We start from the raw sequence: 26545 nt of genomic DNA on the forward strand, positions 1-26545 counted from the left end.
CCATCAACGTGGATGTATGATAGCACCACCTATCGGAACCGCGTCAAAAATCTCCGTGTCTACATTGCGTTTGCTCCCTCCAAACTCCTCCCCTTTACCTTCATATGCAATGATTTATATTCCACTGTAATACTCTTAGAATTTCATGTGTAGGTTGAATGCTTAACTTGTGTTAAGTTGCTAAAATCTTCCAAGACTTGAAATTGGGAAAATTCTAGATTTTTATTTGATCAAGTAGTCTAATCACCCCCCTCTAGACATACTTTCAATCCTACAAGTGGTATCAGAGCTTTGGTCTTCATTTGCCTTGATTTCCATAGCTTTGGTGATCATAGCCTTGGTTTCACAACCTAGGAGAGTATGGTGTCTAGCGAGGGAAATTACCACCGTAAAGGTCCTTACTTTGATGGTACTAATTTTGCTAGTTGGAAGCATAGGACGAAAATGCATATTCTTGGACATAACCCCACCGTTTGGGCTATTGTGTGTATTGGCTTGCAAGGTGAATTCTTCAATGGAAGAGAACCAAATTGTGAAGCTGCTGTAGAAGAATTGAAGATGTTATAATATAATGCTCAAGCTTTCGATATCCTCTTCAACGGATTGTGCCCCGAACAATTCAACAAAATTAGTCGTCTTGAGAATGCAAAGGAAATTTGGGATACTTTGATTGATATGCATGAAGGTACCGACTCCGTCAAGGAATCCAAATTGGATGTGCTTCAAAGTCACCTTGATAAGTTCAAAATGAAGGATGGTGAAGGTGTCACTGAAATGTACTCTAGGCTTGTTCTCATCACAAATGAGATTGCCGGCTTAGGAAGTGAAGAGATGACCGGCAGATTCATCATCAAGAAGATCCTAAGAGCCTTGGATGGAAAATACGACATCGTGTGCACATTTATCCAAATGATGCCCAATTACAAAGATCTCAAGCCAACGGAAGTCATTAGTAGAATTGCTGCTCATGAGATGTCACTCAAGGATAAAGAAGAGCTTCACAACAAGTCTAGTGGTGCTTACAAAGCCTCATGTGCTCCTACATCATCAAGTGAGAAACAAGTCTTCAATGAGGAACTGAGCTTAATGGTGAAGAACTTCAACAAGTTCTACAAGAGTAGAAGCAAAGAAAGAAGTTCCAAGTCAAGATCCAACAATGACAAAAGAACTTCTAGTCGTGAACGTAATTGCTACAATTGTGGAAGACCTGGACACTACTCCAATGAGTGTACGACTCCCTTCAAAAGAAGAGAAGACTCACCTAAAAGGAGAAGCGAAAGGAAAGAATCGCCTCCAAGAGAAAGAAGGAGTAGAGATGATCGTTATGAACAAAGAACCTCTCGCAGAAGCAAGGATTCGGAAAGGAAGGACAAGTCATCAAGGAGCTATACAAAACGAAGACATCAAGCTCATGTTGGTGAATGGGTATCCGGTTCTGAATCCGACAACCACTCCAAGAGAAGTTATCACTCCGACTCCGAATATACTCAAGATGAAGGTGTTGCCAGTCTAGCACTTGTGTCAACCAACTCCTATGACATATTTGACTCACCAAATGAAGAAATTGGAAGATGCTTCATGGCTAAAGGCCCAAAGGTATCACACCCCGAGTATGTTGATTTCAATAGTGATGAAGATGATTTGCTAGGTGATGATGATTTACTTGTTGACAACTCTAGTGATGAAAACTATGATGAACTTGTTATTAATCATGCTAATCAAGATAAAACGAATGATGATGATAAGAAGGAGATTGAGCGTCTAACTAAAGAACTAAACACTCTTAAGTTAGCTCATGAAACTACCTTAGAAGATCATCGAGAGCATTTAAAGACTCATGAGAAGCTACGCTTTGAAAAGCTCAACCTAGAGCAAGAGCATGGGTTCTTAAAAGCAATCAACGATGATCTTCGTAAGAAAAGTTCTTCTTACATTGCCAAGCGTTTACTCTTGTCTACTTACATGCGACAAATAAAATCTAGCAACAAGAGTAAGAAAGATTCTTCTTCTAGTAGTAACAATAATCATGCTAAATCCAATATTGTTGCTTCTAGTAGTACTCTTGATTCCACTAATGATTCTCTTAGCCAAGTTACACTTGAGCAAGAAAATAGCTTATTGAAGGGAATTATAGAGAAAGGTGTTTACAAGAGTCTTGTTGGAAGTAAACAATTTGAGGAAATTGTACGCAAGCAAGGAAGACACCTGAAGAATCAAGGTGTTGGTTCTGAACGAAAGTTCAATGCCAATGGAGTTTGGTGGGAAGAAGATCAGTACCCCAAGACGAACTTTGTTCCTCAACAAGAGAAGTATGATCCTACACTACTGCAGGATGCTGCTAACGCGACACTATGATCAGACACCCTTCGACGAAACTGTGTGTGATGCAATAATCACAAACGGTGGTGTAAAAGAACTGTAAAAAAGGTTCAAAACGTTTTTGATGGCGGAGCCATCAAACACGGTTCAGATTTAAGTTGCATGTGCGATCCAGGGCATACGGTTCAGTACAATGAACTGTTTGCGATGAGGCGGAACAAAAGAAACGGGCAACCTGGTGAAGGCGTGTGCGATATAGAGTATACAGTTCACTCGGATGAACTATTTGTGATTAGGCAACGCAAAAGAAACGGTCAGCCAGATCAAGGTGTGTGTGATTGAGGGCATACGCTTCAGAAGGATTAATTGTTTGCGATTAGGCAACAGATCAGAAACGGGCCATCCAGATCAAAGTGTCTGCGATTGATGGCATACACTTCACATGGATGAACTGTTTGCGATTAGCCACAACAAACTAAAATAGTTAGATAGATCCACCTGTGTGTGCTAGACGGGCACACACATTATAATTAAAAGAAGTGTGCGCGATGGTAATAACGAGCGCGCACGGTTGTTGGAACAAGACGTGTGCTGACATTGCCTATTGCGGTGTACCCTATGGTGCAAACGCCACGTATGCAGCCGAGAAGGCGTACATGCCCACGTTAAGCCTTTCGGGAATAGTGCCGCACTTATAAGCGTCAGTAAATTTTGAGCATGCGTCCCGTCACATTCCAAATTGCAAACCTGTTCACACCGATCAAAACCTAAACGGTTTCCCACTTAGGAGCGTATTACTACTCGGTTATAAATACTACTACTCTAAGATGACTGCACATTCCTCATCAACTCCTCATCCACAAAAACAAACAAGTCATTCATCATCGTTCCCTTGTGTCTACCATGGCCAGCGTGAGTTCTGGGTCGAGAGATTGCCACCAGGGAGAGGCGAGCCTGGAAGCGGAAGCACGAGAGATGTCCTGCCTCGCCTTGAAAGCATCCAACATGTCCCGCCGCACGGCCCTAGTAGCAGAGAGGTCCCGCCGCGCTGCCAAAGCAGCACGGAGGTCCCGTCGCACCGTCGATGCAGCGGACTAGACCGGCCATGCCGCGGAAGCAGAAGAGATGTCCCGTCGCGCCGCGAATGCAGCAGAGATGTCCTCCCACGTCGCGACGGCCTGGGAAAATGTCTCGCGGGCAGGCGAGGACTCTTACAGGCGCATGCGTGCCCTCGTCCTTAGGCAGATGGATAGATCTCCAGGTTGGCAAGGTTGCAGGATGACCTGAAAGCCTCGTTTGAACAGTCTACCGATGTCATCCGACAACTAAATGAGAGGAATGCGAAGCTATGGGCCGAGCGCGACCTGCTGAGGGCAAAGATCATCGGAAGTGCGGAGCAGCAGGAGCAGACCACTGCCTTGTTGAAGAGGACTGGCATCATCGTCGAGAAACTTATGGACGAAAATGCCATGCTGCGCATCGAGCGCAGAAGGCTGGTGGACGAATCTGTGGATGCTCTCAAGTAGCATCTTGAGGACAAGAAAGAGCTTGTCGCCTCTCGCCCCGGAGACTACTAGTTCCCGCGGCCTGCAGCAACGCATCAACAAAGTAGAGATCAGCGAGCCAGATCATTGTCTTCCTTCTTCTTTTGCCCTTGTGTATTTCGGGTATTGCCGCATGTGGCTTATTTTAATTATGTTCCAAAATATGTAAGACAATTATTATCCACTGTCATCGTCCTTATATTCATCATGCTTGCTATATGTCGCAGTCGATGCTATATAGGTCCGTCGGATCTTACATCAAGATCCATGCAAAACTTTATTTTCATATTTTCCTTTTTCTCCCTTAAATCTCAGTCCAGTGAGACATATAGCCACGCCGTAGAATAGGTGCTTGGGCGCCATTAATGGGGACGTTGGGAGGGAGGTGTGCGGTGGGTAGTGGTCAAAGGGCTCTCCTCCCTGTCGGTGTCAAAACCGGCGGATCTCGGGTAGGGGGTCCCGAACTGTGCGTCTAAGGCGGATGGTAATAGGAGGCGGGGGACATAATGTTTACCCAGGTTCGGGCCCTCTCGATGGAGGTAATACCCTACTTCCTGCTTGATTGATCTTGATGATATGAGTATTACAAGAGTTGATCTACCACGAGATCGTAGAGGCTAAACCCTAGAAGCTAGCCTATGATTATGATTGTTCTTCTTGTCCTACGGACTAAACCCTCCGGTTTATATAGACATCGGAGGGGGCTAGGGTTACACAGAGTCGGTTACAAGGGAGGAGATCTACATATCCGAATTGCCAAGCTTGCCTTCCACGCAAAGGAGAGTCCCACCTGGACACGGGACAAAGTCTTCAATCTTGTATCTTCATAGTCCAACAGTCCGACCGAAGGGTATAGTCCGGCTGTCCGGAGACCCCCTAATCTAGGACTCCCTCAGTAGCCCCTGAACCAGGCTTCAATGACGATGAGTCTGGCGTGCAAATTGTCTTCGGCATTGCAAGGCGGGTTCTTCCTCTGAATACTCCATAGAGGATTTTGAACACAGGGATCGTGTCCGGCTCTGCAAAACAAATTCCACATACCACCGCAGAGAGTAATATTTCCACAAATCTAATCTGCTGACAACTTTTCATAACGTGACATCACGTCATGGCCCAGCCATTACGAACCGTTTTTCCCTGCCTGCCACTGCGCATGTTGCGAGGCGGTTTTATTGGCACGTCTTGTCGAAGCAGAGATCGTGTTCCCCTTATAACGGGATTCTCATCAATACAGGCGTGGGTAACCCAATCGTGCATGTTAGTATGACTCCTCGATTTTAGGTAGGTTCCAAACGGCCACGCAGAGGACGCTTGATATCCACCCTCTTTATAAAGGGGCCAAGGCCTGTCCTTTTCTTCTCGCGCTCAATCCTTCACTTCCCCACCTTGAGTTCCAACACCCAAGACTCCAGCTAAGCGCTTCGGACCTTCAACCATGTCCGGATCCAACCTTCAAGGCCGATGGATGGCTTCCTCTGTCACCGAGGAGGACATCAAGAAGCTAAGGGAAGCCAGGTATCTGACCGCCAAAATCTCGCACAGGCTGCCTGCTCAAGGGCAAGTCATCCCCACTCCCGAACCCAACAAGAGTGTCGTATTTGTTTCCCACTTCCTCCGAGGGCTAGGCTTTAGTCTTGATCCCTTTGTTAGAGGACTCATGTTCTATTACGGGCTCGACTTCCACGATCTAGCTCCAGATTCCATCCTTCACATCTCGTCGTTTATCGTCGTGTGTGAGGCCTTCCTCCGCATCACCCCACACTTAGGATTATGGCTCAAGACCTTCAATGTGAAGTCGAAGATGATCGATGGGCGACACGCAGAATGCGGAGGTGCCAAAATAAGCAAAGGCGTCGATGCTCCATGGCCAGAGGGTTCCTTCCCGGAGATGTCCAAATTATGGCAGCGGGAGTGGTTTTACATCATGGCTCCCCGAAGTACTAAGTGGGTAGCTGCTCCCCGCCTTCCGTTCGCCCCCCCATCGCAAATGGCGTCATGGGTCAACAAGGGGCTGGACTGGGGGCCGGTTAATGACATATCGACGTTGCAGATTCGCATCCGAGATCTCCTCAAGAGAGATGTCAGCCTTGTCAAGGTAATGCAAGTCATGCTAGTCCGCCGGGTCTCGCCATGACAACGTCGACCTCTCCATATGTGGGAGTTCAACCTGGAAGGACCGCGAACTATTCAGCAATTCTTCAGCGTGACGCTCGAAGGGATGTATGGATTGTTCTTCGGATCACGAATAAAGTGTCTGGACACCACCGAGGATGCGTGTCTAAACTGCAATCGTCCAGATACCCACATAAGTAATTCTGCGGCCGAACATGCTGTCCTTTCATTTGTCATAACATCATTCTGAAAAAAACTGCTCTTGGCCAGGACTGGATAAGAAAGGCGAAGATGATCAGGTGTTCGGCCCCCCTTCCCGAAGGCTCACCGGATCCTGTACTAGCCAGGATGCTTGAGCACACACCTTATCAAGTGCCATCAGGGGAAGATAAAGGGAGTAATAAAGAAGCCGAAATCGGGCCTCACGCATTACTCATCCAAACCGGGGGAATTAGTGTCTGCGAAGGAGGATAATCGAGGAGAAGAATATGAAATTCTGTCTCCCCAAGGAAGGAAAAGGACCGCCTCTAAAGACTTGGAAACAAGGGTTTCCAAACGAGGGAAGAAACCTTCGCCAGGGGGCCCTGCCCCGGAGGGCATCCTTACTGCATAGTGCCTGCAAGGGGATCAGCCCTCCACCGAGCTGTAAGTGAACAAGAGTACTTTTGGTAAATATATCCTGCTTTATCTTTGAGGACAATAACCGAGACATATGTCTTGCAGGCCGGATCGTAGCTCATCTCGACAGAGTTTGTCTTCGGGGGATATTCTTCCAGAGATGATGGAGAGCGAAACGCCTCCCCCTGTCTCCCCACCTCCTGGGGCGGATGACCCTGAGGTGTCATCACGGAGGATTTCTCCTGATCCGCCAAGGACAGAAGGTAACCCTTCGTCCACCCAGAGTCCGGAGTATTCAGCTCCTAAGGGGAGCAACAGAAAGAGTCTGGGATTGTCCGGTGCACAACCGGACGTACTAATGGGTCTTTTGGAGCAAGCGGTTGTCTCAGAGGAGCATCGTACTTTAATGGGTACGGTGGTTGAGAGGATCTCATCCGCCACAAGTGGGTTGCATGAAGCTTTTACGAGCCTGCTAAGAGGCTTTGAGGTACGCAAAGTAATATATAAATTTTTTGACGGTACCGCACACGCTAGGTGTGATCTATGCAGATAGTAGCCCCTGAGACTCTGGTTGCTGTCTAGAGGCGGCAAACAGAGGATCGTAGTCCCAGGTAATGACCGCGCTGCTTTCATGTGCATGCGGCTGACAGTCCGGTGGCTGACCGGACTGCTGAGTTGGCCGGAATGAGCTGGCAACTTGACGCGGCAGATGCCGACATTGCGCTTGTGAACAAGCGGCTTGACGAGGCACATGGTATGTATTTTCCGGTGGTTAACAAAAATTAAGAGGAGCATGATGCTAGTATCTATAATATGTTTGTGACTGCAGATGGAGCTGCCGTCGTGGAGACCCTTCGGGCGGAACTTGCCCAAGCCAAGGAACAAGCCAGGAGGAGTAATGTGGCCGCCCTAAAGGCGGCCGAAGACTTAAGAGCCGAACAGGCTGCTCATCGCAAGAGCGAAGACAAAATGGCCAAGATGGCTATTGAGTTGAAAGATGCCGCCGACCGATATGGGCTTCTTGAAAAAGAAAGCCAAGCGAGAGAGGATGACTTGAAGAAAGTCGTGGAAGCAGCCAAGGAAACCCATTCTGAAATCAGAGCGGCGAAGGAGGAGCTCCGTCAAGCTGGAGATATCACGGCTGGGAAGCCCTTTTTGTTGCGGACGAAGTTCGGAGATCCGAAGTATGCTCCTCTGGGTCAATTATGGAGTGCTGCAGACGCGTTTTCGGACTTGGCAATGAGTGCTGCTGATGCGACTGCGTTTTTCAAAGATCAAAAAGATCATGAAGTGGAAAAGTTGTTCTGGTTGCATTTCAGTGCTCCAACGTGTCCGCTGCTATTGATTGAGCAAATGGCCGAATGGGCTGAGCTCCATAGGTTGTCCGGGCTTGCCATGAGGTCTGTCGTGGATCATCTTTGGCCGGGAGGGCCAAGGACAAATAGTTATTTTCGTTTAGTGCAACGATTCCTTGGTGTTGTGCCGCATATCGACGCTGTAAAGAGGTCAGCATGCATAGAGGGTGCGCGGATGGCTCTTGCCCGTGTGAAGACATACTGGGCAAAGATGGATGCCACCGCTATTGCAACCCGGGGTCCGGCCGTAGGCCAGGTCTCGTTCGAGCATCATTTTGAAGAAGTCCTAGAAGGTGCTCGTTTAATAGAGGCTCAGTGCTCGAAGAGTATCATGTTCGAGTGACATGTATCTCAATTGTAAAAACAATGCTATTTGGATTATAAAGGCTGTTTTTATACTTTTGCCTGAAAGTATTTATGAAGCCTCTTGTGCGGCTGTTTATGTATGTATATAACCTGAAAGTTTGCAGTCGTCGGCTTCAGCCCCCACGCATATAATGCGGGGGTGTTCGAAAAAGTGCATATTCACACTTGATCCAATGTCTTGGTCCATTAAGGAGGTGATAGCGCGGCGAACAAGGCAATCGGACTATATTGCTTTAACACTTGCACTTAGCCATAGGAGTTTAACGGTGGGGCTACTATATAGCCCCTAGTACTTCCGCGCTTATCCGAATACGGTGTGCGTACATACATGACCGGGAAACCGGTCCTTCGTTAATGCGGAGGAATCGCGAAGATTCCGCTGAGTCCTCGAGTGGTTGACCAGTCTCGCGCTTTATCATGACAGTCAGTTTTCGGCTTTCTCTACTGAGGTGCTCATCCAGATGAACCAGGGCACAATAGCAGTAGTTCTCCCGGTGCCACCTTAGCCGATAGAGTGGAATGTAAGGTAGCAAATCATGGGAGCCGGGCAAACCCAACTATTGACCAAAGACATGATTCGGATTTGATGCATATAAGGCCAAACTCACGACGCCAAACACTCCCTAAGGTATTCGGTCTTTACAACATATACTGGGCTGAGTAACGCCCTCGAAGGTAAGCCCTGAATTTCCAGGTACGTGCATTAGTCTGACGTGATGAAATGCCAATAACGCCAGCATCCCTCTTGGGTATGTTAAGTATCCGGAGGGTGTGAAGCAACAAGAGATAGTAAAAAAGGTTTACACAGGGTCTTAATCTAAAAAGAAACCTTTGAACGAGGCCCTGCTGCACGTCTGCGCCTGTGTCTCCGTTGTGCCGTATCCTGGAGGGGCGTAGCACGATGATCATCTGTAAGAGAGAAGAACCCATGTGAAAGATTTCGTGCAAAAAATTGGTTATTCTTAATGAACCATTGAAATTCAATCTAACCGAACTGTAGGCCTTTTTACATGCGGGAAGCCCCTAGCGCCACCTATGGAGGTATATCCCTTGACCCCATCTCAGGTTTATCTCAGCTGTTATAGCTAGGGGTGCACCGGACTCGTCAAGCCGTGTCCGTGGTCTTGACGACCGATCATTTATTTTGGTTGTAGAGGCCGTTCAGTGTTCGGCTGCTAAAGCCGCCACACATTCTTCTGCACGTAAAGAACACTCTGTATTTCCGCTAACTATGATGATGCCTCGTGGACCGGGCATCTTAAGCTTAAGATAAGCGTAATGCGGTATTGCATTAAAACGAGCAATCACCGTTCTTCCGAGTAGTGCTTGATAGCCGCTTCGGAATGGAGCGATGTCAAAGGTTAACTTTTCACTTCGGAAGTTGTCGGGAGAACCAAATACAACCTCTAATACTAGAGAGCCCGTGCAGCGGGCCTATGGGCCTGGTATTACTCCTTTAAAGCTAGTATTGCTTTGGCTGATTCTTGTCGGGTCTATCCCCATTTTGCGGACTGTGTCCTGGTATATCAGATTAAGACTACTGCCACCGTCCATAAGGACTCGGGTGAGATGGTATCCGTCAATTATGGGGTCTAGTACCAAGGCAGCCGATCCTCCGTGCCGGATACTAGTCGGGTGATCCCTACGATCAAAAGTGATCGGGCAGGCCGACCAGGGGTTGAACTTGGGGGTGACGGGCTCCATGGCGCATACGTCTCGGAGTGCGCGTTTTCTCCTCCTTTTCGTTACGTGAATCATGTTCACTGTTTTGACCTCTGGTGGGAAATTTTTCTGTCCCCCAGTGTACGGCTGGCGAGGCTCATCCTCATCTTCACTTGGTGTCTCCCTCCCTTTGTGTTCGGCGTTTAGCTTGCCGGCCTGCTTGAAGACCCAACATTCTCTGTTGGTGTGATTTGCAGGTTTGTTGGAGGTGCCATGAATCTGACATAATCTGTCTAGAATCTTGTTTAGGCTGGACGGTCCATCTCTGCTGCCTTTGAATGGCTTTTTCCGTTGATCGGGTCGAGAGCTCCTGAATCCGGCGTTTACTGCCGTGTTGTCTGGGCTATCTTCGTTGTTTTGACGCTTGCTTTTATTGCGTCATGGTTTTCCATTGCCATCCCTGACTTCGGATGTGCCTGGGTCGCTGGTGTAGCTACGGGCCAGCCAGCTGTCTTCGCCCGCGCAAAAGCGGGTCATCAGGCTTGTCAGGGCTGCCATTTCCTCGGTTTTTCCTGGCCGAGGTGTCTAGCAGGCCATTCGTCTCGGACACTATGTTTGAAAGCCTCTAGGGCTTCGGCGTTCGGGCAGTCGACAATTTGATTCTTCTTAGTGAGGAATCTGTTCCAAAGCTTTTGGGCTGACTCTCCGGGCTGTTGAATTATGTGACTTAAATCGTCTGCATCCGGAGGTCGGACATAGGTCCCTTGAAAATTAGCCCTAAAAGCCTCCTCAAGCTCTTCCCAACTTCCAATTGAGTTTTCAGGGAGGCTCTTCAGCCAGTGCCGAGTCGGTCCTTTGAACTTGAGGGGCAAGTATTTGATGGCGTGGAGATCATCTCCACGAGCCATGTGGATATGGAGGATAAAGTCCTCGATCCAGACCCCAGGGTCTGTCATTGCGTCATATGCCTCTATGTTCACGAGTTTGAATCCCTCGGGGAATTCATGATCCAGCACCTCATCGGTGAAGGGTGCGCGGCACCCCTATATTTGGATGTGCCATGGCGTTCTGACGGTTGAAGTGTTCTGTTTTGATTCTGTGCCAGAGCGTGCTTCCTAGATCCGTAGATGGACCTAGTCAGTCCGGCTTTTTGGTGCAAGTCCTCATGTAAATCGTGCACTGACTTATGTTCGACATCGTTAGCCGCCCTATCGCGGCCACGGGGTGGTCGATCCGGCTGATCGGCTGTTTTATTTTTCGGCTGTGTAAGCTCTAAAGCCTCGTCATCGATTTCAGGCAACAACTTGCGCTTTGGATAGCTCTTTGTGTGGCAACTGCCACCGTACTTTTCTTCCGCGTGGAGCACTTTGTTCCATCTACTGTTGAGTGTATTTTGTGCGGCTTTAAGCCTTTGCTTCAGCTTCTTTAGACTCCTCGCGATGGCAATAAGCCTTCTATGGAGGTTCTCTTGCTCCAATTGCCTTTCCGAGATGATGTGTGCATCGTCGTCCGGACTGTTCTCCTCTCCGGAGACAGGTTAGTGAGCTTTACCCTCGGCGTCGCCGTGATTGGACAACGGCTCCATACTTTGTTCGCCGTCCGCTGGTTCACCCTGCTCTATCGCTGGGTCCATGTGGTCGTCGTTTGCTTTGGAGTCGACCGGGGTATTATTCTTTCTTGCGCTGCTATCGCTGTTTTTGCCGAGGTGGGATTTGGAGCAGCGCCTGCGTCGTCACTTTGGTTGCTTCTCGAGGGGATTACCCTCCGCCGCATCCTTCCATTCCTTGTCACTGTTTTATTTGGGTGTATCCACCATGTATATATCATGTGATGAAGTGGCTTTCCAACGCCCTGTGGGTGGTGGTTCCTGTTCCTCTCCTGCATCGTCGTCCATACCGTCGATGTCTTCGGAGTCGAATTTAAGCATGTCGGTTAAATTGGCGACATTGGCTATTAAGTGGGTGGTGGGTGGGGAACGAATTTCTTCATTGTCCGCTTCCCACTCAAGCCGGATACAGTTCGGCCAAGGGTCTCCTGACAAAGAGAGAGACCTCAATGAATTTAGCGCGTCGCCCAAGGGCGAGTGTTGAAAGATATCCACGGAGGTAAACTCCCTGATCGGTGCCCAATCAGATTCGATGGGCACAGACATAGACGGTTCAGAGCCTATGGCCGGGGACGAATCCAAGGGTCCGGAAACACAGGTCTCATAGGAGGTGAAATCGGTATTCGGCTCTATCGCTGCTGAGTGTGCGGCCTCCGCGGCGGGGTCCATCCACCCATCCTCGGACGGCACGATCTGCTCCAGATTGAGGGCCGGAGTAGCCACAGGCGCGATCTCCCGAACACCGTCCGGCGGCAGAGCTAAGTCATGCTCGTCGTGACTGTGCGGCGCACCTGACGCGGGTTCGAATCTATCAAAGATCAAGTCTCCGCGGATGTTGGCAGTGTAGTTTAAGTTTCCAAACCTAGTTGGCCAAGCTAGTTGGCCCGCAGTGCGAAGCCGCCGAGTACAAAGATCTGTCCGGGGAGAAAAACCTCACCCTGGATCGCATCGTTGCTGATGATTGAAGGAGCCATCAGGCCTTATGGTGACGACACAGTGGAAGTCTCGATGAAAGCACCAATGTTGGTGTCAAAATCGGTGGATCTCGGGTAGGGGGTCCCGAACTGTGCGTCTAAGGCGGATGGTAACAGGAGGCGGGGGACACAATGTTTACCCAGGTTCGGTCCCTCTCGATGGAGGTAATACCGTACTTGCTGCTTGATTGATCTTGATGATATGAGTATTACAAGAGTTGATCTACCACGAGATCGTAGAGGCTAAACCCTGGAAGCTAGCCTATGATTATGATTGTTCTTCTTGTCCTACGGACCAAACCCTCCGGTTTATATAGACATCGGAGGGGGCTAGGGTTACACAGAGTCGGTTACAAGGGAGGAGATCTACATATCCGAATTGCCAAGCTTGCCTTCCACGCAAAGGAGAGTCCCACCCGGACACGGGACGAAGTCTTCAATCTTGTATCTTCATAGTCTAATAGTTCGGCCAAAGGGTATAGTCCGGCTGTCCGGAGACCCCCTAATCCAGGACTCCCTCACTCCCGATGAGCACGCGCAGGGGTCTGATCACACGCCTCCAGTACTCAAATAGCTACCCCGCACGGCACCTCCTAGCCAATAAAAAAGGGGATGCGTGGCGGCACATAATTAGTAAGTAGAACGCCCACGGTTTCAATAATACTTGTGTTTCCGATTTGTAACGTGACAGCCCTTGTTCCAAAATGACTTTGTTTATTGTTAGTGTGTGTGCCTTGGCAAATCGGACAGAAAAATTACCACAACATGTTGGTGCCAAGCCATGACACCATGCCAAGTTCCATGATTTTCAGGCGTGTTTTGGATTTACAGGAATTAAAAAAACCAAGTTTCTCAATCTTTCCGGCCAAGCCACGACATCCAGATGTTTGAATTTCATTCCCATCTCTTACACAGGACCTAAAAATTTACCCAAGGACACACATGTGGTTTTTCAAACAACTTTGCTGCACTGGAGCCTGTGCTTGTAGTTCAAATTTGAATTATGCACATTAAATGCGCAGAAACTCAATTAATGTATAAAAAAGGCCAAATGAACCCGGAATAGTTCCAAAATTTAGCATGATACTTCTATTTGGTCTAATATACCTGTGTAAAAAAATTAAGGACGGAGAAGGCAGTGTACGTATGTCGTTTCGCACATGGAGGTGGCACGTTCCCTCTCGGAACCACGAGCCTTCTTGACGGAAGCTCCGGTTTGCAAGAAGCTTACACCAAAGCTTGTCCCAATTCGGCCAAAAAAATTACCACAACATGTTGGTGCCATGCCATGACACCATGCCAAGTTTCATGATTTTCAGGCGTGTTTTGGATTTACAGGAATTAAAAAACCAAGTTTCTCAATCTTTTTGGCCGAGCCACGACGCCCAGATGTTTGAATTTCATTCCCATCTCTTGCATGGGACCTAGAAATTCACCCAAGGACACAGATGTGGTTTTCAAACAACTTTGGTGCACTGGAGCCTGTGTTTGTAGTTCAAATTTGAATTATGTACATTAAATGCGCAGAAACTCAATTAATGTATAAAAAAGGCCAAACGAACCCAAAATAATTCCACAATTTAGTATGATACTTCTATTTGGTCTAATCTGCCTGTGTAAAAAATTAAGGCGTGAGAAGGTAATGTACGTATGTTGTTTCGCACACGGAGGTGGCATGTTCCCTCTCGGAACCACGAACCTTCTTGATGGAAGCTTCGGTTTGCAAGAAGCTTACACCAAAGCTTGTCCCAATTTGGCCAAAAAATTACCACAACATGTTGGTGCCATGTCATGACACCATGCCAAGTTTCATGATTTTCAGGTGTGTTTTGGATTCACAGGAATTAAAAAACCAAGTTTCCCAATCTTTCCGGGCGAGCCACGACGCCTAGATGTTTGAATTTCATTGCCATCTTTTGCATGGGACCTATAAATTCACCCAAGGACACACATGTGAGTTTTGAAACAAGTTTGGTGCACTGGAGCATGTGCTTGTAGTTCAAATTTGAATTATGCATATTAAATGCCCAGAAACTCAATTAATGCATAAAAATGCCAAACGAACCCGGAATAATTCCAAAATTTATCATGATACTTCTATTTGGTATAATCCGCCAGTGTAAAAATTAAGACAGGAGAAGGCAGTATATGTATCTCGTTTCACACACGAAGGTGACACATTCCCTCTTGGAACCACGAGTCTTCTTGAGGGAAACTCCGGTTTGCAAGAAGCTTACACCAAAGCTTGTCCCAATTCGGCCAAAAAAATTACCGCAGCATGTTGGTGCCATGTCATGACACCTGCCAAGTTTCATGATTTTCAGGCGTGTTTTGGATTTACAGGAATTAAAAAACCAAGTTTCTCAATCTTTTCGGCCGAGCCACGACGCCTAGATGTTTAAATTTCATTCCCAATTCTTGCATGGGACCTATAAATTCAACCATAGACACACATGTCATTCTTCAACCAACTTTGGTGCACTGGAGCATGTGCTTGTAGTTCAAATTTGAATTATGCACATTAAATGCCCAGAAACTCAATTAATGTATAAAAGGCCAAAGGAACCCAGAATAATTACAAAATTTGGCACGATACTTCTATTTGGTCTAATCTGCCAGTGTAAAAAAATTAAGGCGGGTGAAGGCAGTGTACGTATGTCGTTTCGCACAAGGAGGTGACACGTTCCCTCTGGGAACCAAGAGCCTTCCTGAGGGAAGCTCCGGTTTGCAAGAAGCTTACACCAAAGCTTGTCCCAATTCGGCCAAAAGATTTACTCAAACATGTTGGTGCCATGTCATGACACCATGCCAAGTTTCATGATTTTCAGCCGTGTTTTGGATTTACAGGAATTAAAAAACCAAGTTTCTCAATCATTCTGGCCGAGCCAAGACGCCCAGATGTTTGAATTTCATTCCCATTTCTTGCATGGGACCTCTAAATTCACCCAAAGACACACATGTGATTTTCAACAAACTTTGGTGCATTAGAGCATGTGCTTGTAGTTCAAATTTGAATTGTGCACATTAAACGCCCAGAAACTCAGTTAATGCATAAAAATGCCAAACGAACCCGAAATAATTCCAAATTTAAACACGACACTCATGTACTAGTTGCATGTTCACTATACGTAAATGTTCTAGAAATTCAAACACCATCCTTTCCCTCTGTAACACCATTTTGTCTTTCAAAACATAATGAAAAAATCAGGTATACCGCAATAGTTTACTAGAAAGAATCGTGTGGGATGCGATATAAAATATTTTGGCGCACTGTCTTGTTTGGCTTGCGCAGGAAGCTTCATTGTCTACAGTCCGCCGCCGCTTGAACCACACTTGCGCACCAGTTTCTCGCGGCACCGAGCAAAAAAAAAATTTGCCACCGCGGAAATATCTATCTCCCCGCCCCCTCCCTCCTACCAAAAGCCACATTTCCACTGTTCCTCCTTGCTTTCCAAGTTCAGACCTTCACTGTTGCTTATTGGCAGCTCAGCCGCCTCGCTGGCGACCCTTCTTCTTGCAGCGCCGCCTCCTCGCCGGCTACCCTTTTTCTTGTAGCGCCGCCTTCTCGCCGGCGACCCTTCTTATTGCAGCGCCGCCTCCTCACCGGCGACCCTTCTTCTTGCTGCGCGGCCTCCTCACCGCCGACCCTTCTTCTTGCTGCGTGGCCTCGCCGATATGGTCAGGTAATCCACACCCCACCCACACCATCCTCCTCCTTTCCTGTCCCACATGCCCCGACCGACGGAGCAACACCTTCCACCGAAATCACTGCCCCCCTCCTCCAATTAAGCGCCGCCCACAACCATTTTGCATGCACTATAACATGGAGCTCAGTAGCATGCGGCTGAACGCGCGAACGAGGTCGCTATGGCTGCCATGCGTGTCGACTGCCAGATCTTGGAGGAGCGCCTCGTCTTCGAGGCCACCGTCGACACCGCCATGCGCTTATCTACTTTAAAATATAGTTTGTGATGTTTTCTCTAGGCCACCACGAGTGCCTTCTAGTGATTTGTCCTGTGTAATGTTAATATGCAATCTGATGTTCAGTTAACAATTTGGTCCTCTGAAATGTAATGTTCAGTTAACACTTTGGTCCAACAATTGCTACATTTCGTAGTACTGTTCTCAAGCATTCTTTGTTTTGTTAACTGTCTTATCTTCTAGTACATGTTTCTATTCTGCAATGTCGTGCTCAGTTAACTATTTTGGTTCATTTGGTCTGTTGTTCATTTAACTGTTTGCTTCAGTTCTGCAATTTGATTTTCATTTGCTGTGGGTACAATTTTGTATTGTTATGCATGTGACACCAATCGAATTTGGTTATACTTAATACATATTCTAGATAGTATGGCAACTCTTAGTTAACCCGATCAAGATCTTCCTTATGTGTGTTGTAGGGAAACAATGGGAGACACTGCGGTTTACCATCGAGGTTTGTTCAAGCAGGGTCCTTTGGCTAATAGCACATTATTGTGCAGTTGCAGGAATCATTCTAATATTTAGGTTTCTTACAATTTGGTCTTGCACATGTAGGTCCTGCTGTCAGAGGCTTAGATCCACTGTTCGACCCATTTTGCATATGGGGAAATGAGATGTCCATGAATATCAGTCAAGTCAAGAAACTCAGAAAGATTGTTAGGATGAAGAAACTTGTGACGTAACAACATGGTCTTTGTTTGCACAATGGAGAAGACATCCGTCAACTATAGGATGGTACCAACTCTTTTACCTTGTTTTTACCCCTTGCACCATTTCAAAATTTACAACAGTGATTTATGCATAGCTTTGTTTTCAGTACTTTTCACAGTAGTTTACCGATGATTACCTCTCAAACCACATGCATGGTCAAGAGGCAAGGAAGGTATTCATTCAACACCCACGGTACAATATTGAAGTCTTGCTGAAGAGGACGAAGGTTGGGCGGGCAATTATCCATAGCCACTGGCCTAAAGTTGCAAGGACATTCAACATCACTGAAGGCTCAATATTTGCCTTCCGCTTCTGCAGTTTCCCAGATGAGATTCATCTTTCTATTTACCGTGTATGATGCTACTTTCCAAAGGTTTTTGATGTTGCATGTGAAACTTGGTGCTGTTGTGTAATGGCGTAACTGAGTGCCGAAGCTATCTGATGTAATTCGATTATGAAATACTGGTTGCTTTTATACGGATATGAAATATCTGGCGTGTTTTGTAAGAAATACCAGTTTGATTAGTACATGGAATATCAATAATAGGCTAATTACCCTGCTTATTGGGGTTTTCTATTGCAAACGGTTACTCAGACAACACCGTGGGCGATAAACTCAAACAACCGGCACGGTTTCTAGAAAGTAGGCATGTTCGATCAACTAACAATCACACGCGGCTTCCGGCAGTGAACTGTTTGCGTTAGGCCACCTTGCACAAACGTTTCCACACAAAGAACTATGTGTGATATACATACCTACGGAATTTTTTTTCTAGGATTCACCGTGTGGGATGTACATCCCTACGGAGATGATTTTTTGGGATTCACCGCGTGGGATGTACATATCTACGGAAATGATTTTCTGGGATTCACCATGTGGGATGTACATACCTACGGAAATGATTTTCTGGGATTCACCGTGTGGGATATACATACCTAAGAAATGATTGGGTTTCTATGCCTCACCCGACCGCACATGGCCCCAGCCTGGGTCCCAGGAGGGCCTATCCCTGACGATTTCTCGGTTGTGTGGGAAGGACACCTTATCGCACACACTCACTTGGCGACGGTTCCAAATGCCATCACGGAAAGGGGTTAAAAATCATTTGTTTAGCACGTCGTTGTACCAGTGCTACTTCCTTCAAGGGGACACAATCTCAAGATGATCTTCCACCACAAGATCACACGCTAAAAGGCAAGGACAAGCTTCAAGAGAAGATTGATGCATTTGAAGAAGCTCCTAAGGCTTTGGTCAAGTGGGTTCCCAAGACTACATCAAGCTCTACTTCATCAAGTATGACTACAACTCCAAGGATTCCCATCAAGATGATGTGGATCCCAAAGAAGAAGAACTAGAGAGTTCATGAGGGTGACTCCGCCAACATACTTCACTCATATTCATTTTGGCAAGAACAAGTGCAAACAACTTCCACATCTTGCACTAGTTCAAGGAGTCACAAACCCTCTTGTTGGTAGGTCAAGGGACAAGGTAACCTAATGCTTTCATGGACATCATCTTGTGTGTACTTCACTCTATGTCTATGGACATCCTTGTTTGTTCCTTGTGAGTTCCTTGTGGGACTAACCCATGTAGGTATTGAAAGTGCAACTCACTCCAATGGATTGCTCCGAATGACCTACATCAACATTGAGCATTGATACGTCTCCGTCGTATCTATAATTTTTGATTGTTCCATGCCAATATTATACAACTTCCATATACTTTTGGCAACTTTTTATACTATTTTGGGGACTAACATATTGATCCAGTGCCCAGTGCCAGTTCCTATTTGTTGCATGTTTTTTGTTTCGCAGTAAATCCATATCAAACGGAGTCCAAATGGGATAAAAACTGACGGAATTTTTTTTGGAATATATGTGATTTTTGGGAGGAAGAATCAACACGAGACGATGCCCGAGGGGGCCACGAGGTAGGGGTCAGGAGCGTCCTAGGCCCTCGTGGACACACCGTAAGGCGGTTGATGCCCTTCTTTCGCCGAAAGAAAGCTAATATCCGAATAGAGATCGTGTTAACATTTCATCCCAATCGGAGTTATGGATCTCCGGGAATTTAAGAAACGGTGAACGGGCAGAATCAAGGAATGCAGAAACAAAGAGAGACAGAGAGACATATCCAATCTCGGAGGGGCTCTTGCCCCTCCGCCGCCATGGAGGCCATGGACCAGAGGGGAAACTCTTCTCCCATCTAGGGAGAAGGTCAAGGAAGAACAAGAAGAAGGAGGGCTCTCTCCCCCTCTCTCCCGGTTGCGCCGAAACGCCGCCGGGGCCATCATCGTGTGACGGCAATGTACATCAAGACCTCCGTCATCTTCACCAACATCTTCATCACCTTCCGCCATCTATCTACAGCGGTCCACTCTCCTGCAACCCACTGTACCCTCTACTTGAACATGGTGCTTTATGCTTCATATTATTATCCAATGATGTGTTGCCATCCTATGATGTCCAAGTAGATTTTCGTTGTCCTACCGGTGATTGGTGAATTGCTATGATTGGTTTAATTTGCTTGTGGTTATGTTGTTGTCCTTTGGTTCCCATCATATGAGCGCGCGCGTGGATCACACCATAGGGTTAGTTGTATGTTGATAGGACTATGTATTGGAGGGCAAGAGTGACAGAAGATTCAACCAAGCATAGAAATTGATGCATACGGGATTGAAAGGGGACCAATATATCTTAATGTTATGGTTGGGTTTTACCTTGATGAATGTTAGTAGTTGCGGATGCTTGCTAATAGTTCCAATCATAAGTGCATAGAATTCCAAGTCGGGGATGACATGCTAGCAGTGGCCTCTCCCACATAAAACTTGCTATCGTACTAGTAAAGTAGTCAATTGCTTAGGGACAATTTCATAACTCCTACCACCACTTTTCCACACTCACTATACTAACTTTATTGTGTCTTTACCTAAAACAGCCCCTACTTTTTATTTATGTGCTCTTTATTATCTTGCAAACCTATCCAAAAACACCTACAAAGTACTTCTAGTTTCATACTTGTTCTAGGTAAAGCGAACGTTAAGCGTGCGTAGAGTTGTATCAGTGGTCGATAGAAGTTGAGGGAATATTTGTTCTACCTTTAGCTCCTCGTTGGGTTCGACACTCTTACTTATCGAAAGAGGCTACAATTGATCCCCTATACTTGTGGGTTATCAATACCTTTTTCTGGCGCCGTTGTCGGGGAGCAATAGCGTGGGGTGAATATTCTCATGTGTGCTTGTTTGCTTTATCACTAAGTAATTTTTATTTGTTGTTCTAAGTTGTTCTCTATCTTTAGTTATGGATATGGAACACGAAATACCAAAAAAATTAGGTGTACCTGCTACTCATGGAGACGAGGAACCTCCTAAAACCCTCGATGTTGGTTATGTGAAAAATATTATGTACTACTTTGATAATCCTGACAAAACCCCATTCAATTATGTAGTGGGAGACATGTTGTATCAACGTGAATACTTTAGGGATTATCGCTGGACTCAAAAAGGGAAACTATTATGGGATCAAATTCATATGTTGCATTGGTATGCTCGGGAACTATGCTTGAGATATGACTATACTTGTTGCTCTAGGATGAAGGCTCCACACCTTCCCTTTTCATGCAAATTTAATGATGATAAAACCTTGGCATCTTATGCTAATGGTATATATGATTACTATGATGTGGAACAAATGGAAGAATTTGTTGCTTTTATGGGTGCTTATGAAATTGAATCTTTGTTTAAAGAGTGTGAAAATCTTGATGATGTTGTTTACAGACCTGAAAATTTTGCTATACTTAAATATTGCTATGAGAATTATGAATTCAATTCTGATATTGATTATTTTATTGATAGAGTCTCCGCTGTCCAAGAAGAGACTAATATTTTGCAGGAGTCTATGGAAGAAGAAATTAATGACATTGCGAGCTCATTGGATGAAAAAGATGAGGAGGAGAGCGAAGAACAAAAGGAGGAAGAGCGGATTGATCACCCGTGCCCACCTTCTAATGAGAGTAACTCTTTATCCGATACAATGTTTAATTTCCCTTCGTACTTACCAAAGGATGAATGCTATGATGATTGTTATGATCCCGTTGATTCTCTTGAAATATCCCTTTTTGATGATGCTTGCTATGCTTGTGGCCAAGATGCCAATATGAATTATGCTTATGGAGATGAACTTGCTATAGTTCCTTATGTTAAACATGAAATTGTTGCTATTGCACCCACGCATGATAGTCCTATTATCTTTTTGAATTCTCCAGACTACACTATATCGGAGAAGTTTGTCCTTATTAAGGATTATATTGATGGGTTGCGTTTTACTACTACACATGATGATTTTGATAGATATAATATGCATGTTCTTTCTACTCCTACTTGCAATTATTATGAGAGAGGAACTATATCTCCACCTCTCTATGTTTCCCACATGATAGAATTGCAAGAAACCGCTTATGCTATGTATTGGCCTTTACTTGATGTGCATGAATTGTTCTTGTATGACATGCCGATGCATAGGAACAGAGTTAGACTTCGTCATTGCTTGATATATGTTACTTTGTTCTCACTACTAAATTACAAATCATTGTTGACTCAAATTGGCTTTGATATACCTTGGGATCTGGGTGGATTCATTACTTGAGAACTTTATGCCTAGCTTAATGGCTTTAAAGAAAGCGTTGCCAGGGAGACAACCTGGAAGTTTTAGAGAGTCATTTATTTCTGTTGAGTGCTTTTATAAAGTTTAAAAACAAAAAAATAAAGAGGGGAACCCAAAACTTTTCAAAAAGGAAAGTGAAAGTGAGAAAGACAAGCATTGTTGAAGTGGGGGAGCTCCTTGAACTTTTTTTATGCTCACTGAAACTTTGTGAATCTTGATTACCGAAACTTTTCATCAAAAATAACTATCCCCTTGAACAATTCCATTGTATTATAAAAATATTGTGCCAAGGTTTTCCTTTAGGATGTTTTAGATTACTTGTTGGTTTGTGCGGTGCAGGATAGAAACTTTGGCTGTAGTACGCGATTTTACATTTTATACTGGAATGTCAAACGGTTCTGAAAATTCTTGCACTGTATTTCTATAAAAAATGCTTATTTTTCCTAATTTTGGTCGAATTTTTGGAGTACCAGAAGTATGGTGAATGTTCATATTGCTACAGACTATCCTGTTTAAGAAAGATTCTGTTTTTGATGCATAGTTTGCTTGTTTTGATGGAACTATCGATTCCTATTAGTGGATTAAGCCATGGAAAAGTTATATTACAGTAGCTATAATGCAAAAACAAAATATGAGTTGGTTTGCAACAGTACTTAGAGTAGTGATTTGCTTTATTATACTAACGGATCTTACCGAGCTTTGTGTTGAGTTTTGTGTGGATGAAGTGTTCGAAGATCGAGTGTAGCGACCCGACCTCAAACGGTCAAGTCTCTGTGCTTCAGTGTCATCCCTGGATCGGTAATGCTGACACACATAGTACTCGAAGGATTTATAACAGAGTAGCAATCACACACTTATTACATCGAATGTCTCAAAAGAGAACTTATTACAATAAACATGGCATAAGGCCATCTAATACAATAACAACGGAAGGCTTGGAAGATAAAGTGAGTCCATCAACTCCAACGGCATAGCTGAGCTGCACGGCAACGACCTAACGAACCTTACTCCTCATCTGAAAAGTCTGCAACATAATATGTTGCAGCCCGAAAACGGGTCAGCACATGGAATATGCTGGCAATATAACACAGTAGAGTAAGAATACAATAATGCTATCACTACATGCATATTTGGCTGGTGGAAACGCTCTATGGTTATAGTTTTATGAAAACCCAATTTTTCCCTACAACAAAGGAATAGATTTTACTTAACTATCATGGTAGTTGAAACATCATTGAGAAGGTTCCTCCAACTCAATCCCAATTAAAAGTAGTTATCAACCCAACAATATTAAATTAGAGAGATGAGATACATACGATAATCCAAGTACTAGATACTCAAGATGTCCATAATCGGGGACACGACTAACCATGATTAGATTGTACACTCTGCAGAGGTTTGCGCACTTTTCCCCACAAGACTCGATCTCCTCCGTTGGATTTCTCGCACTACATGGTGTTTGAGGAACGGATGACTGAGACACTATCTTTCAGAAGCATTAACTCTAACCCCGGGTAGACAGTACCAACCTACATCCCTCTACATCTGCTAGTCTACCACTGGAATAGGTCATGCGACTTACTCAACTATGCTAGAGCCCATAATAGCTTGCGGCTGCACACGGAAGTTTCTAGCATGAAATATCTCAGTTCCCTTTGAGCCTGGGTGGCGGACCTTAGGATTATCACACGGGTACTACGGGATATCCTAGGACAACACTGGATTCTCCAGGTGCCCGACAAGCAATCCACCCAGATGTGTATTAAAGTTGCCACCTTATGTTGAACCATTAATTAACAATCTCACATCTGTCATGGATTCACTCACCCAAACCACGTCTACGAGCATAGCATGGCAAAATAAGCAATACGTAGAAGTAACTCCCAAGGGTTTGATAATAACAGGGCAATAGGTTCTATCTCATCAACTACTTCCCAAACCCACATGTTATATCACAACCTACTCATGCAATGTTTGGGAATTGGAACTAATGCATAAAAACTGGGTGATGAAGGGGTATGGTCAAAGTGTTACTTGCCTTGCTGATGATCCATAAAACCTAGAGACTCGTAGTAGCACGCTTCGCACTCCGGTGTTCTATCGCAAACAAACAATAGCATACATAAGCAAACAAGCAAAGAAGCATGGGTAAAACACGAATAAGAAGATCTAACCAGAAAGTTCAACTTAAGAACTCCGGTTTGCAAAAAGAATCAAATCAAATGGAGCAACGAAACTCAAACTGCGAAAGAAACAAGATCCGATTACTAATCTAGACTAAAGTCAAATTTTACAATACCAAAATCTTGTTCAAGTTGGTTAAACGGAAAGAGGGCTTCGAGACGAAGATCTAGGTGCTTGAATTGCCTGATTCCGATAAACGAGCGAAAAGATAAACTAAAACGAAAACCGGATCAGAAATCATGATCGAAAATAATCATGAAAAATCCGAGAAAAAGAAAAACTAACGAGCAGGCTAACGAACGAACGTTCGTTGTCTGTGACTAACGGGTGAAAACTGTTCATTAAAACGAATGTACGGACGAACGTCCGCTAAATAACTAAACCGAGAAAACCGGTGAACCGATCTAATAAAAAAACCGAAACTAGGGTTTTTAAAAAACCCGAGGGTTTTTACCTAAACCGAAAAAAACGGACGACGAGATTGCGAACTCCGGCGGCTTTCGGCGAGCAGGGCGACGGTGCGGGCGACGGCGGGGTGCGGCGCGGGGCGGTGGAGGGTGGAGCGGGGCGGCTCGGCGGCGGCGCAGCAGCAGCGGCGAGCGGCGGCATGCGTCGGCGGCGGCAGCTGCGGCGCAGGGCGGCGGGGCGGCTTGCGGGCGGCGGCTGCGACTTGGGGCTCCGGGGGGGGCCGGGTTGGCTTTTAAGGGGGGAGGTGGCCTGCGGGAGGGGGCGGGGAGGCGTGGCCGACTCGGCCACGGCGTGGCGGTCGTGGTCTCTGTGAGGGAGATGGCGGCGCGGGGAGGCTGGGCCAACTGGGCCTCGGCCCAGTTCGGTCCGGCGGCTTCTCTTTTTTTAAACAGATTCCGCCAAAAGAAATTCTAGAAAAATAAATAAAAACTAAAAATACCAAAACAAATTTTCACCGTCTAAATAAAATATTTAGAACAGGGTGAACATTTTCTTGGCCTAAAGTGCAATTTTTGAAAAATGCATATTTTTTCTATGCAAATAAAATAGCAGTAAAATCCTAATAAAAGCAAATATTTGATTTTAATATTTTTCCTCCAATATTTCATTTATTTTGAAGAAGCCATATTATCTCCTCTCACGTATTTTAATATGAAATATTTTTGGAGAGAAAAATAATTAAAACAAATAATCCTCGTTTCAATATTCTATAAAATTCAAATAGGAAAACAATGAAATCCCCAACTCTCTCCGAGGGTCCTTGAGTTGCTTATAATTTCGAGGATCGTGAAATGAAATGCAAATAAAATATGCTATGCATGAATGACCTATGTATAACATTCCAAATTGAAAATTTGGGATGTTACAAACCTACCCCCCTTAAGATGAATCTCGCCCTCGAGATTCGGGTTGGCTAGAAAATAGGTGTTGGTGGCCTTTGCGAAGATCATCCTCTTGTTCCCAGGTGGCTTCATCCTCGGTATGGTGGCTCCACTGAACTTTGCAAAACTTGATAACCTTGCTGCGGGTGACTCGGCTGGCAAATTCAAGAATCCTGACTGACTTCTCCTCATAGGCCAGATCACTGTCCAACTGAATCGCTTCCAAGGGCACTGTATCTCTCAGTGGTGTATCGGCCATCTCAGCATGATACTTTTTCAACTGTGAAACATGAAACACATCATGAACGCCTAACAATCCTTCTGGTAACTCCAACTTGTAGGCAACTTCTCCCATGCGTTCCAAAACACGGTATGGTCCTACAAATCTCGGGGCTAACTTTCCCTTAACTCCAAAACGTTTAACACCTCGCAAAGGTGAAACTCGCAAATACGCTCTATCTCCGATTTCATAGACTACCTCCTTGCGTTTTGAATCTGCATAACTCTTCTGCCTGGACTGAGCTACCTTCAGTCTATCTCGGATCAGCTGAACCTTCTCTTCTGATTCCTTAATCAAATCTGGTCCAAACAAATGGCGGTCTCCCACTTCATCCCACATCAACGGCGTCCTGCACCTTCTTCCATACAGGGCTTCGAACGGTGCCATCTTCAAACTGGCATGGTAACTGTTGTTGTATGAGAACTCCACGTAGGGTAGGTTGTCATCCCAACTAGATCCATAATCTAGTGCACAAGCTCCCAACATACCCTCCAGAATCTGGTTGACTCTCTCGGTCCGTCCATCTGTTTGCGGGTGAAAGGCTGTACTGAACTCCAGTCTGGTTCCCAAAGTTTCATGCAACTGATTCGAAAACTTTGAGGTAAACTGGGTTCCTCTATCTGATACAATGGTCCTCGAAACTCCATGCAAACATACGATCCTGGTCATGTATATCTTGGCCAACTTCGCACTTGTATAGGTCGTTTTCACTAGGATAAAGTGAGCCACTTTGGTCAAGCGATCAACTACTACCCATATAGAATCATATCCTGATTTGGTCCTGGGTAATCTGGTGATGAAACCCATGCCAAGCTTATCCCACTT

The 26545-nt window shown here is 45.5% G+C and overlaps 1 pseudogene; it reads left to right on the forward strand.

Annotated features, from left to right (window-relative positions):
- Positions 1-360: 360 nt before the first annotated feature.
- LOC147990169 (uncharacterized) lies at positions 361-24872 on the forward strand (annotated as a pseudogene).
- Positions 24873-26545: the final 1673 nt, after the last annotated feature.

This window comes from Triticum urartu, chromosome 1A (genome assembly GCF_056163025.1).
Source record: "Triticum urartu cultivar PI428250 chromosome 1A, HENAU_Tu73, whole genome shotgun sequence".
Classification (NCBI taxonomy): domain Eukaryota; kingdom Viridiplantae; phylum Streptophyta; class Magnoliopsida; order Poales; family Poaceae; genus Triticum; species Triticum urartu.